The sequence below is a fragment of the Citrus clementina genome, unplaced genomic scaffold (genome assembly GCF_000493195.1).
Source record: "Citrus clementina cultivar Clemenules unplaced genomic scaffold, Citrus_clementina_v1.0 scaffold_2, whole genome shotgun sequence".
NCBI classification, from domain to species: domain Eukaryota; kingdom Viridiplantae; phylum Streptophyta; class Magnoliopsida; order Sapindales; family Rutaceae; genus Citrus; species Citrus x clementina.
In genome coordinates this window covers 28,591,164-28,605,247 of record NW_006262688.1, presented here as the reverse complement: position 1 = coordinate 28,605,247, position 14,084 = coordinate 28,591,164, and the positions used below count along the sequence as shown (strand labels likewise).

The 14,084-nt window shown below is 32.1% G+C and overlaps 1 non-coding gene across 1 annotated transcript; it reads right to left on the bottom strand.

Annotated features, from left to right (window-relative positions):
• Positions 1-7,915: 7,915 nt before the first annotated feature.
• On the bottom strand, positions 7,916-7,989 carry TRNAN-GUU. Its single transcript has one exon. It is a non-coding gene; the product is annotated as a tRNA-Asn (tRNA).
• Positions 7,990-14,084: the final 6,095 nt, after the last annotated feature.

Genomic DNA, 14,084 nt, shown 5'->3' with positions numbered 1-14,084 from the left:
CTCGCACGTGTTGCGTAAAGATTACGAGCCTCCGTGGCTGCGGCGGATTAAACGCTGCGTTTTATTTCAATGTTACTATTTACCATGGTTCTACATTTCTCCGCTCAGTTGATATAGGTAGCGTCTATTGCACCGAGTAATTTGTATTTCGTGCGATTAAATGCTATTATCATTAATGTGATAAAATCAAGTAGGACTCTTATTTATTTAAAATTAAAAGCATAAATTTAGTAATTTAGGGTTCAATTTCATATTATGGTAAGGTAGCTGTAGTTTAAAAGGTACAACACTAAAATATTCAATAAACATTATATAGTTTGGAAATTATGCTGATTTTATCACACACTTGTATAATGGATTTCCATGATATGTTTAATATTTTTGTTTAAATTATTATTTAAAAATTATATTTATCTCATATTATTAACTTTTATTTTATGTTGATGATTTTTTGTTATAAGAAATTGTAAATTTAAGTCACATTATCTCAATATTATAGAGAGCCTAAATATATATTAGTGAAATTTAAAAAAAAAAAGAAGCTAGTGAATAACAGACGTTTTTTTTCTCCTTTTAATATTAGTGACAGACTATTGAGCACACATAACACTTGCATTAGATTAAAAAAAAACATTTTATTGTAGTAAGAATACTTCCTCTATCAAAATTTCTTTTTCCGAAACCCAACATCTAAATTGGATTTAACGCTTCCAATATTTTCCCTTACTCAATTATCAAAACGTTTTTCACCGCAAGCGAGATTATGAGAAATTTTAAATAATTGATAAAACTAGAGATATTGATTAGGGGTGGGCAAATAATTTGACTCTGATCCAAGAAATTTAAGTTTAGATCATATGCAGATGAAAATTACAACACGATTGAATTGTGATTAATCTGATTCAATTTCAAAATACGATCAAGTATATATTTTACTCGACATGACCTAATCAGACAGTAATAATTTATTTTAATTTTTATTCATTTGATTTCATAGCTGTGGTTTTCATTTTTTGTTGAAAAAGGGTAAAAAAAAACTAAATTGAGATAATTACATTAATGTGATGTTCTAATAACTAAAGTAATTTTAAAAAAAACTCAAAATAAACAAAAAATGCTCAAAAATACCCATAATTCAAATATTGTCTGAATCCATTCTAATTAACCTAAATTGAATTGTCAAACGCTATTCGATCCACAGATAATCATAACCCGATCTGATTTGAACACAATTTGAATTGTCAATCCAATTCGAAATATATTTAGATTAGACCAAATCAATCATATTATAAATTCAAATTAAATTTGGATTACTTTTTTTTCAAATCAAATTTAATTGGATTTATCCAAACCCAATCCGACTTTGCCTACCCAGAAATATTAATTATTATGCATAGCTATATTATATTCATTTGCACATGATAAAACTTAGAAGGACTCTTAATATTACGTTGAATATATTGAGTGTGTTAGATCATCTCTAAAAAGTTCTATTAAGTTTTTACTCTTGAAATATATATTTACTTATCTATATGATAAAAATAAGAGTAAAAAAATATGTTATTCTCAGAAAATTAAATGATAATTAAAACATTTTTTTAAATAAAAAATAATAAAATATAAATTAAAAAATAATTTTATAAAATTAAAGAGAAAAAATATTTTTTATTTAAAAAATATTTTTTAAAGTCTTTTAGTAAAACAAATATTTTGATAAACCCGGCCCAATCTGGCCCTGTGCAATCCCTGTCCTCACGCACTAGTGTACTTGAACACCTCTTGACTTTATGCCATGTACAGACCCCACGTTATTACTTTTTACTATCTTCCAAAAGACTTTTTCGTGTGCCCATAAAAAAAGTAGCTGCACACCCCAATAAAAATTATTCTTTGTTTTGAAATGCTGACTCAATTGAAGCGGTTTCACACAAAACCAAAGCTGGTTTTCAAATACAGCTGGCTTATTTAACAATCACCAACCCTTTATGTCTCAGACATCCTGGCTCTTTACTTTTGCTTGTCGGGGCTGTAGTTATTTAATCACTTTATTTATCAACGGAGGGATAAGAACGAGTGGAGGAGACACACAACAGGAGAAGCATGGGAAGAAGACTGGACTGGGGGAAGTCTTGGAGATGGGTGAGTTGGGAAAATAATAACTTTCTTCACGAAAGAAAGCAATTTTTTTCCCACACCTCCCATCCCTAAGATTTTCTTCAGTTCCTTCCTCTCTTTACCTGCCTTTCGCTACTGTTTTGGTAAGTTCACTGTTCTTTCCTTCTTCAAAGCCCCCTTTTTTTTCCTCATATATATATATAATTTTTTTTTTAACACCAAGCGCTTTATAGGCTCAGATCTAGTATTAGATGGATGAAAAAGGTAGTCTATTTGATGATATATTATTTATTTTAAGTGATTAGCAATTGATGTGAGATCTAATCACAGTTATATTTGTTTCCATGGGGTGTATATTTTTTTTCCCCTTGAAATTAGAACATTATAAGCCTTAACTTTTGGTAAGGGTCTATCAATGAGTAATATAGAAAGGAGAAAATTGCTTGCTTTTTATATACGTTATTTAATGTTAAAGCATGTATCATTGAAACTCGGAAAGGATCTCTTCTTCTCTTTGGAGGGTGCTGCAAATTTTCCAAACACTAGTTTTAGGATGTTATCATTATAATATCTTACAGCTTCATCCAAGGGTTTTACTGTAAATTTTGCATGTTCCAATTTGGTCGCGGGATACATTTTGCGCTGTAGGATAAGTCTTTGGCAAATATAAAGATGGATACAACTAAAACAAGAATATTATAATGTGTGCCTTTAATCCAACAGGAATATATAATTGTACTCATGCCAATAACAATCCCCAAATTTTCATCTCAATATGGCATTCATCTTTGTTGTAGAAAAATTGTTGTAATGGTCGATGATTTAGGAGATGAGGTTTTGGTATCGGAGTCTGGTGGGCGATTTTACATAGTTGTTGACTCGATGGTAGTTTGATTGAATTTTGGGAGATGATATTTATCGAACCGATGAACTCCACCAGGCATTTTCTTCATTAATTTTTTCATTTTTTTTTCACTTGGTCTGTGGGGTCCATGAGTGGGTTACGAATCATTGCTCTTGAAATTAAGGCCAAGCCAATCAGTAATGCCATTTAGCAGTTAGTGTGGATTGAGCATGCAATCCATACTTCCAAGTTATTTAATTGTGATTTTTACAGTGTTGTAAGAAATTGTATGCTGGTAATATATGGAATGTAAAATGAATCACTTTCATTACCCTTATTCCTAAAGTTGATAGGTAATTGCCTTGAAATCAGGCTAGAATATTGATTTCATTGCAGCAAACTTAAGAGTTTACCTAATGCAAAGTCCATATCATATGGATGGTTGGTGTCCTTGGCTTTTTGTTGACCTTTTTGATTTTCAACAATCATGAGATAAGGAACATAGTTGCAATGTTGTTTCAGTTGAAAATATAATCAATTATATGTTATTGAGTTTAATCCGTACAATTCCATTTGCAATCCGCTCTATTTTCATTTTCGAATTTAATCCATGGGATGTGGCATAAATTTCTGCAGCAATAAGGTATATATGAGAACTGCACTGCAGTCCCAAATGCATCTATAACTTTTTCTAGCAAGTGTGCCATTTACAATATGAAGTTCTCAACTATCTCAAAGTAAGATGATACGCTTGAAAGTGCATCATTGTCTTGCAAAGTGTAACCACTGATCATTGTCTTGCAAAGTGTAACCACTGAATTAAGGTTGCGATAATGTGATAATTTTGAAATGGATGCTTGCAACTCCAAGTGCATCACTTTTGAAATTTTCAGGATTAATTTTTTATGTACGTTGCATTATACATGTTGACGCAAACTAGAGAATTAATCTAGATGAGGGTGATATTATAAAAAGACATGGAAAATTAACGTGGTCGGCATATGTTTATGGGTGGAGACAATAAATTTTTTATTAACATTGTAATTCAATTCTCCTCTTTGTTTTTTATTTTTTAGTGTCATATACTATGAGAGACTTCTGCTTTTATAATCTTCTATAAATTAAATCATTTTCTAACTTAACTCTTCTTAACTCTCCTCTATTCTTTATAATTTTAATTACAAAATATTTTTATCTTTTTATATGTTGTATTTTTGTCAAATTTTATTTAATTTGCTTCTGGATTAAGTAATGATGTGACCCAGCATTATTGCGTTGCCTTCTTAGTGGACTAAGAACTGGTGGCAACTCGCTATTGTGGCTGCGCTGACTCATGGTTACTGAAGGTTTGATGCGACCTTAATAATAGTATTTATATTGCTTCCTACAGACGATGGCAAACTGTTGATGCAGATTTTTAGTCAATTAGAGAATTAATTTAGTTGAGGGAGATATAATAAAAAGACAGAGAAAATTAACGTTTGGTTTTTGGTCTACGTCCACGGATAGAGGAAATATATCGTTTATTAAGATTGCGATTACAATTTAACTTTTTTTCTTTACTACTTTTTTTGGGTGTCGCATACTATGGGAGACCTATGTTTTTATAGCCTTATATAGAAAAAGTTTTTTTCAAATTTAAATTTTTTTTAACTCTCATCTATCGTCTAGAATTTTAATTATAAAATATTTTTATTTTTTTATAAGTTGTATTTGTGTCAAATTTTATTTAATTTACTTATGCCCTAAGCAATGTCCTTCTTTGACTTTTATTTTGCTGGATTTGATTCAATGATAGCCTCTTATTTGGATTTTGCTTTTTCTGTGCGGTTCATAATCTAAAATTGGGTCAAGGGTCCCCATGGGTTAGAATCCATGATTTTTGCCATTCTCTACTTTTAGAAACCATGATTTCTACTCCTCATTCTCAAAAGACTATGGTTTCTGCTCTCTAGGAGTATGCTTCCTGCTACTTATTCTTGGGGACCATGGTTCTTGCTCCTTAAGGAGCATCACTCTCGTGCTCCCCATTCTTGGGGGACCATAGCTCTTGCTCTCATTCTTGATTATTTAATATTTTCTACAACAATACACATGCTCTATTAAATTCGTGATGTTAGCTTGGTTCAACTAATCTGTTGTGATGGTTAACATACTCTAAATAAAAATTAAAAAAAAAAATCATGAATGTCAAGGAAATTATACTGATAAGGATAGTGAAGATGTACCATTTCTAATTACAAATGTGATGTTGTTGCTTACACTTGTTCATAGATGAGCAAATAATTAGCCTAAATTCTACTTTTATTCTGGTGGCTGCACCTAAATCCCGAGGCCAGTTCTAATCTGTGCCTTCTATTTTGTTATTGAAGTTGCAGGTTTATGAAGGGAAAGAACCCCTAACGTTATATAAGAGGGAGGGCCTAAGTTACGTGAACGTAACTTACGGTCCTCTCACAGCTACAATACTTCTGGTGGGGTCGGGTACTGTAGTTGTGAGAGGGACGCAAGTTACGTTCACGTAACTAAGCGGCAGCCTATATAAGATAGTGAAAAAGTATTATGTGTTTAGTTTTTATCAGATACGAATATAGAATATTTCTATCATTATCTGATGTGAATATTGATAGAATTTTTGGTTGGTTGGTTGGTCGGTGTTGTATAGGTCATTGATTTTTGTCTCAAGTTTTAAACGTATAGCTACTTTCAAATTCCATTTTGCGGTCTAAAATATTTGGTCCTTTTTTGAATGTCAGTTAGTTCGTCCTTTAGACGTGTGTATTCTGCAATTGTTTGATTTGGACGCGGCTCGAACTGTAGTCACTATATCGAAAAAATAAAATAAATAATTTGATTGCTTAAAAAGTTAGTTAAGCAATCAAATTGCTTGCTTAGGGTCGAAGTAAAAAATTATACAAATTTGTATAACGACAAACTAAATAGTTATGCGGCTCGGCTGAAGCCGCACGTCTGTAAGCAAAATATCAAGCACATCCGTCAAAATAAATTTTATAACTCCGAAACGATAAAATGGAGAATTGAAACTTGACGCGGAGAATGAGGCATATCTCCATGACTGCATATTTAAAAGAAGCCCACGTGCCCCACCCACCTTCTAATATTTTTTTTTTTTGGTTAGAGGTTCCAAACTTTTATTTTAACTCGTGCAATTGCGATATTGCATGTACGTCAGCAAAAATAAGAATCTTCTAATAAGATTAGAAGGAGAAAGGTGGCAATCTGGTTAAAGACTCATTTATTCTCTTCAATTGGATACAAATTAAGTAAGTTTGGGTTTGAAAAAATTAATTTATTTAATAAATAGGTGAATTTGATTTAATTCGTTAATTAAACTAATCGAATCCGAATATAAAAATATTGATTCGTTTAAGATTTATTTAATAAATAAGTCGTAATGGGTGATAAATTAATACGATTTCATTAGTTTAAAATTCGCTCATTATTTGTTTAATTAAATTACTTATTTATTCTTAAATATGTATGAAAAATTTTAGAATTTGAAAGCCAATATAATAATTATAAATGATAATAAGTTTGTAGTTTGTAGGATGATAAATCTGTGGTCTTTTTATGTTTATTTTGTTTAATTTTTTATTATTAATTATATTTTTATAAATAAATTCATATTTAATTCGGTTCATTATGGATTCGTTATAGCATAAATGGATAATAAACGAATTCAAACTCGATTCAATTCGTTATTAATTATGTTAAACGAATGAAATGAAGTGAATTGAATATTCGTTTAATAAAGAAATTGAATCCGAAATCTGAGATTTCAATTCGTTTATTAAACGAATTGAATCTGAATCAGTGAAATTTTGATCCAATTCGTTTACTATTTAATTCGAATACAATTCGTTTGTTTGTTTTGTGGCCCTGCGGAAGTGTTTCATAAACAATTTTTCACAGTGATAAGTGATAACAAACTTCTAAGATTTCAGAAATCTCTCACTTAAGTCCTCTGTATTTTATTACCTTATCAACAGTTAAAGAGGACCTGGATAAGAAACTCAACTATTAACGTCGGTTGCCTGACTGCTTACATATATTCACTTGCGTCTTCACCAACAAAGAAAGGGAAGGTAGAGAGGGAGGGGGGATTCTTGCTCAGTTGCTTGGGCGGGTTTTTTGACTCCCTCTCAATGAAACCTTTATCAATATGCTTTCTTGGCATTGTTTACTCTTTGGCATGTGAAATTCTTGTTTTGTTTCAGTGATAAAAGTGAAAGGGAGAGAAAGAAGCCGGGAATTTTTTGTACCGAGCAGCTTGGACGGGACTAAAGCAAAGATGATTTAATTTTTTTTATTTAAAAAAAAAGTGCTTTTCCAAGATGACTAATTACCTAAACTTGTAGGAAATGTTTCGGCATGTTGTTTATGGCAAGACTATTTTGGATGTGAACTAAGCTTTTATGTAAGCTATTTGATGGATGGTTTCTCTTCTTTTTCATGTCAGTTGGTCAGTGCTCTGTAGCAAGACGCACTCGCAATGTGGCACCATTTTATGAGAGACTCGATTGTACTTGAAGGCTTGTGAAATGTTCTTTATGGCTGAATGATAGTACTAGTTTTCTTCCGCAAATGAGTGCGCTTGAATTTCTTTATCGTTATTGAATTAACTACTGACCCATCTGTATCTTCATGTTTGTAATTTGTTCACACCGAAGAAGCAGTCTGAACTTCAGCTATGAGATATGCCTGCTGGTTGAATCATTGCTTTGCTGGGACTGGGAAGGTTCTGCGCTACCTGAGTTTTTGTTAATGAAGTTGCCGATGGAAGCAAATATCATGTTTTGATTGCAATAAAATTACATATGCTTATGTGCAAAAGTATATATTGCAATTTGCTGTGACCGCATAAGTTCCCCACAGAGCTAGTAGTGTTCTGTAATAAATATCTTATGTTTGTGACGGGAGAGAAAAAGCACTTTCCGCTAGAAGGAGGGCTTGAACCTCCGACCTTGTGGTTAACAGCCACACGCTCTAACCAACTGAGCTATTCCAGCTTTTTCGTAATTGTTGTTTTTCGTATTTTTATTTTAACTTTTTCTGCTTCATCTATTAAATCATGATACTAGTAAGTTAGTAGTCATTAGTTGCAATAAAATAAAAATGCAAGATAATCACAATATGAAAAATGAAAATAAAAATAACAACGGTAATTTAACATATCTCCTTGTGCATGTTATAAATTTTTGTCTAAATTCACGTTGAGTTTCCTTAGATTCCTAACTGTATTTTTAGTTGGTCGTTCACGTGTATAACTGAATGATTTAATATATATAAATGTTGGCAGTTGACTAATTTAGAAGAAATCAAATGGTATTCAAAATCTTATTTATTTGAAAGTGTTATTCTGTTTCTTTTATATAAAAGTTAGAAGTAATCATGACATATTCATATCGGAAGTAGGCATATACTCTTATTTCTATCATATTTATTTATTAAAAATAAAAAATTCATTATTTCAAGAGAGTACACATTCAAAGATAACAATTCAGATGTCGTGACAATTCTTCCATACAAAATTACCACAGCATCTAACCGCATATTTTGCTAAAACATTTGCTTTCTTAAATAAATATGACAATTCCTGAAATCTTGCTTTGCAAAATTAAACATTGTAAATCAGTAATAACCCAAAACAACTCACTACGAGTACTTTGATGACCCAACACAAATTATATGACTAGCAAATAATTCAATTCAACAATCCGTGGAGTCAAACCAATCTTCCTATCCATGTCGCCATAAGCAGCGCTGCATGATTTCCTACTTCTATTACATTTATTTATTTATTATGTACAACATTATTCTTCGCCTAAATTGTATATATTCCGTCAAAATTAAACCATTGACCTAACAATTAAAATTAAACGCACGAATTCAAAAATCAGTAAGATGTCTTTTCATAATAAACTTTGAGAATAAGATGGTTTAATTAATTTTGAAAGCTTGTCGAAAGAATGAATTTCGTATTCACATGTGGCCCTCAATTTCTTACCCGCGGCCCACCTACTCTTTAACTTTTCTCCCCACTAATTACGTTTCAGTATTTCACCTGCTACCAATAACCACAGTAATTTTTTTTAATTTCTTTTTTTGAAAAAAGCAACATTGGATCCAATGTAGAGGCGTGCGTGTTATCTCAGTTGCTCTGTTTTTTTAACTCTTTTATAATTTTCTTTAGATCGCCGTATATTGCCAGATTGACGAAAATGGCTTGTGCTGGGCTGGGTTGGGCCCCATTTTTTTATTTTGTGTAATTTTCTATTTTGAGGCTGTAAATATTTCGAGGCTCATGCGCCGCTCTTTGTCCGCCAATTACTAGACAGCGAATGGGCACATGGCACTTTGTGGGGCTCCTCTCGTATTTATTGGCTTAATCCTTAGATTAGGGGCCTCGAGTATCCAATGATTGATTATTTTTTCATTAATATCCGTAATGAATACCCACCCACACTTCAGTTTTGCTTACAAATATCTTAAACAAAAGTTTTTTTTTTCTATTTATCAACATCATCATTTTTTATTATTTTTGTTTTTTTTCCTACTTTAGCATTGGCAAATCATTTGTACGATTAGTTGCAATAAAAAATTAATTAAATTGTTAGATAATTAAGGAAAATAAAATTAGTTTCAACTTTGTTTATCCTTTTATTTTTTAAGAAAATAAATAAAAATTAAATTTAAAACTACAGAAGTAGTGTTACTCTTATTTCTTCAAAAAAAAATTGGTATTATTTGGATGGACTGCTTTTTTTTATTTTTTAAAATACGCGCATTCGCGTATATATTTTCACCAATTTGTCATTTTTACGAAAGAATGGTGCTGTGATGAGGTAAGCACAGTGTCCCATTGACAAAAATGGATCACGAGAACAAACGGACGGCTGGGATTCGATAACAAAAAAGAAAGTGGAGCACTTAAAAAAGTTTGAAACTGGGATGTTTAGTCATGAGTCCTTGGTGTTCGTGTAACGGATCCCACTTAAAATTATTGCTCCATCATAGGTGAGGAGTGAGAACAACAGGAGTCAACTTTCAAAAGATTTTGGCCAAAAAAATACAAAACCGATTGAATTTGAACGATTGAATCATACAAAAATCTAATTTATTTATTAAAAAATTACACAATATTCCCTACAGTTCCTACTATTTATGATTTTTTTCTAGTAAACCTAAAAGATTACCCAGAAAAATTGCTAATTAGTTTTCGGGGATAAAAAAATGACGACATTATTAGCCAACTCTCAATAAAATTAAGGAAAAAACTGTGGTGCAATTGTGATACCGTGCCACAGTTACACCCAACCGTTAGATTCTAATGAACCCTACTCATCCAAGTGGATCCAACGGCTAGATGCAATTGTGGCACGGTACCACAGTTACACCGTAGCTGGACCCTAAAATTAAAAAAAAAAAATTACTTCCTAGGAATTAATTTCTCATTTCTCATCTCAGTGTTTTATTTATATTGGATGTGTTAACAAATAATTAGAATTTTCTTTCATCTTAATCCTTATTTGGATTATCCCTACCCATCTAAACTCTAATGTAATTCAAGTTAAAGTTAAGGTGAGAATCAAAAGAAGATAATGACAGTCCACCAAGTCGTGGCGCAAAGACAAGAGTGAACAGGAAAAAAAGAGAAACAAAAAAGAAATCTAAGCGCTGACTTATGATCCTATTAGACTTTGTGCACATATATCTTTCTTTGTTTTCTTGTCATGGACAAATCTATAGCAAGTTGATTCGCGTTAGGCTGCTAGCCCCATTTGTTTTAACTTTTATTAGTTGCTCCTCCAATCCTAAAAGGATGTTTCCATGTCGAAAATTATTTGACATCCATATCCAACCAAAAAGGTAGATACATATATAAAAGATCTAATGGGCATGGCAATTATTTCTCGAATTCAAAAGATATGTGTCCCACTTCATTTTGACAAAATGTAACGTCCCTTTTTTTTTTTTTGTAACTTTTAATTGTAAAAGATGGACAATTCATCGTGCATCATGGAAAATTGAAAACGAGTTCTCTTTGAAAATGAGAAATTACTTGAGGTTACTAGAGATCAATGATTACTCTATATCAATTAAGGATATACCCGAATCATTACTCCTTGGGCTGAGCATTACAAAATGAGAATAGAAACAAGGCGGATCTATAGATGCATATATAGGTTTAATTGTATTAACCATACATCATGTTCCAATCAATGGAATAATTTAAATCATTATGATTTCAACCTATGTTTCATGTATAAGCTTTAGATGAAGTTTAAATCTGCAGTATTTAATAATTATTATTCGTCTTAAAGAAAGAAAAAAACTTTCTTTTCTTTTCGATCATATCAACAATAATATGTCAAAAAGAGCATGCTTGTTGAGTTGGAAGTCAAGACTCAAGCACCTCACCACCTAACGCAGCGTTGATTTCATACTAAAGTTGATAGATAGTTTAACGCAAAATTGAAACCAAAAAAAGATACATTATTGACTATTGCATTTGGAAATTATTATTCTTATTCTTATTTAATGCAAGTTTGTAATATAATCTTCTCCTGCGGTAGGAAGCATGGAACTCATTAAAGCAAATCCTAATGAATATAAAAAATTCAACAAAGCTGGACTTAATTAATAGTTCGTTAATTATTAATTAGCCAAGGAAAGCACCATTGCTATGGGGCAGCCCAGCTCATAATCTTTGTAGATTATACATAGTTCAGGTATGAATGCATGTAAGGTGCTCTTTAAGAAAGAAAACAATACAAATATTTTCAAGATTAAAATAATTAATTTAGACTTTATCTTCTTACTTAAAAAAAAATAAAAATTCCCCAGTAATATTCTAAAAATATTCGGCTTTCGCTACTAAATAATTTTACAAGTATATATATATATATATATATATTGGGATGATATTTGTACAAGTCTAATACTATATTCAATCATCTTGTAACATGCATAAGGAAGAAAGTGGAAGATTGTCTGTTTCCAATACCAAATATGCACAAGACTCTAGGTGATGACTAGCCATACGTTGCATTGCACTATCATCTACATCTGCACTACCCAGCTCTCAATAATAAGGTAATAAAACTAAAAAGTTATCCATGAAGACTTTTGTCTGGAGACTAGAGCTTAGTGAAAATGGATGAAATTATAAATATACAAAGAGCCAGTGCCAGGTTCAGGGTTCACACGCACAGACAAACAAACCCCATCAATGGCCAAGCCACTTTTTAATTTCTCCCTCATCCATGAGAATAATATGAAAACTCCCAAGAACCTAGGAAATCGAGTTAGTGGAGTTTTTTGCATTCCCCACAAACATGCCCTTAACCCCCAGCTTGGACCAATATTTTCAACATTCACTTTTAACAAAAATAAATAAATCAAAATAATTTTAATTTAGAGATATAATTAGAAAAACAACCCACTCACATTACACCAAAAAGCTACTTGCTAGTCTCGCCTTTATATACGACCCATCATGTCCCCTTAGCCCTCTATATCCACCACATTCTTTTCTTTTCTAGCTAGTACTTTCATTCAAAAAAAAAAAAAGCTAGTACTTAGCACTTCGTTTTAGAGCTCATAATGCACAATTTATCTTAAGCATATTGACTGACACTATAGTTCTTTTCACTAAAGGTCATATGTCAACGATGCTCATCAAGGCTCGCCGCCACGGTGGCTGGGGTGTCTGGTGGCGAAGGAGGTGGAGGCACGGTCGAAAAGGGTTCTTTAGTAGATATGGACGGTAGCTGATGGCACAACAACACACAAACAACATGCTTTGCAATTGCGCTCTCCCGAGTTTCTAGCCTCTAGAGGGGGCAGAATTGGGAGAGCGGCATTATTGCATTGCGGGGAATTGAGGGTAGCGGTCCGATTTTACTTTTAACTTCTGTTGTTTTTAATTTAGTTTCCTTGTTTTTGTTCCATGTTTAACCTTAGCTTGTTTTGTTTCTTTTACATATTTGTCCTAATTAACTAGTGCTTTTTTTCTTTTGGGTTGTTAATGTTATGAACATGGGATGTAAGGGATGCATACAAGGTAGCTAGCTAGGTTGTGATTTGTTTTAAGTAGGGATCTCGAATTGTTACTGGGTTTGGACTTCGGATTTGTTTGTAGTGCTGCTGGGCATGCATCTCTTACACCTATCATGTACTTTGCTTTTGTTATGAATTCAAGATAAAGAAATGACTTTAGTTTCCTTTTTTTTTTTTTCCTTCTTTTTCTCTATTTCACCTCCGGTCTTAACGAGAAGCTCTCATTTCGTTTTGCATAACCGAGACATCTAGTGAGATGATAAAAGAGGTTTGAAGTGCGAAATTTGTTCACGTAAGTGTGAGCTATGCTTGCACTAGCTCGCATTCGTTTCATCTGAATGAGATAAGTTGGCTGCCAGGGAATAATTATGCTTTTATTTTGATCCTTTATCGGTTAATGATAAAATAGTTGATTCGTTTTGGGACGACTGACAAAGAAATCGCATGGCTTTATGGCAGTAACTTGTCGTTTTCAATAGCTAAATTTCTGCATGTGTGGAGTGTGAACGTTAACAATATTTCCAATGCTGCTTTGAATCTAACTTTTCTTCTTCTTCTTCTTCTTCTTTATATTTTATTGTCTTTTTACTCCTTTTCTGTTCTTTCTTTTTAAGCAACATCATTTTGCTTCTCTGCACTGGAACAGAGTCATCGGAGACTTTGGACTTCTAATTTTCTTGACTTGAAATGGTGTCAAAATCTTATCATTATCTTCATTACAAAAATTCTATTCGGATGTGTGATCCGTCCAAGCGTTAATTATAAAAAAGCTATACTGGTTAAAGAATTTTGATCAAGGGCACGCGATGGATTGCGTGGTAAATTTTTATTAGCAGAGTTGTCATAGTTCGGCCAACGAGAATAAGCAACGCGTCTCGTTCCGCACTTTATCAACCCTAAGGTGGTGTTTGGTTGGCTGGAGAGGAAAGGGGAAAGTAAAGTAATTTAATTTTTTTTATTTCTTTTGTTTGATTTACCATAATTTATAAGAATTTAATTTTTATTAGAATTAAATATATATTATAATGTGGAATTTAGATTC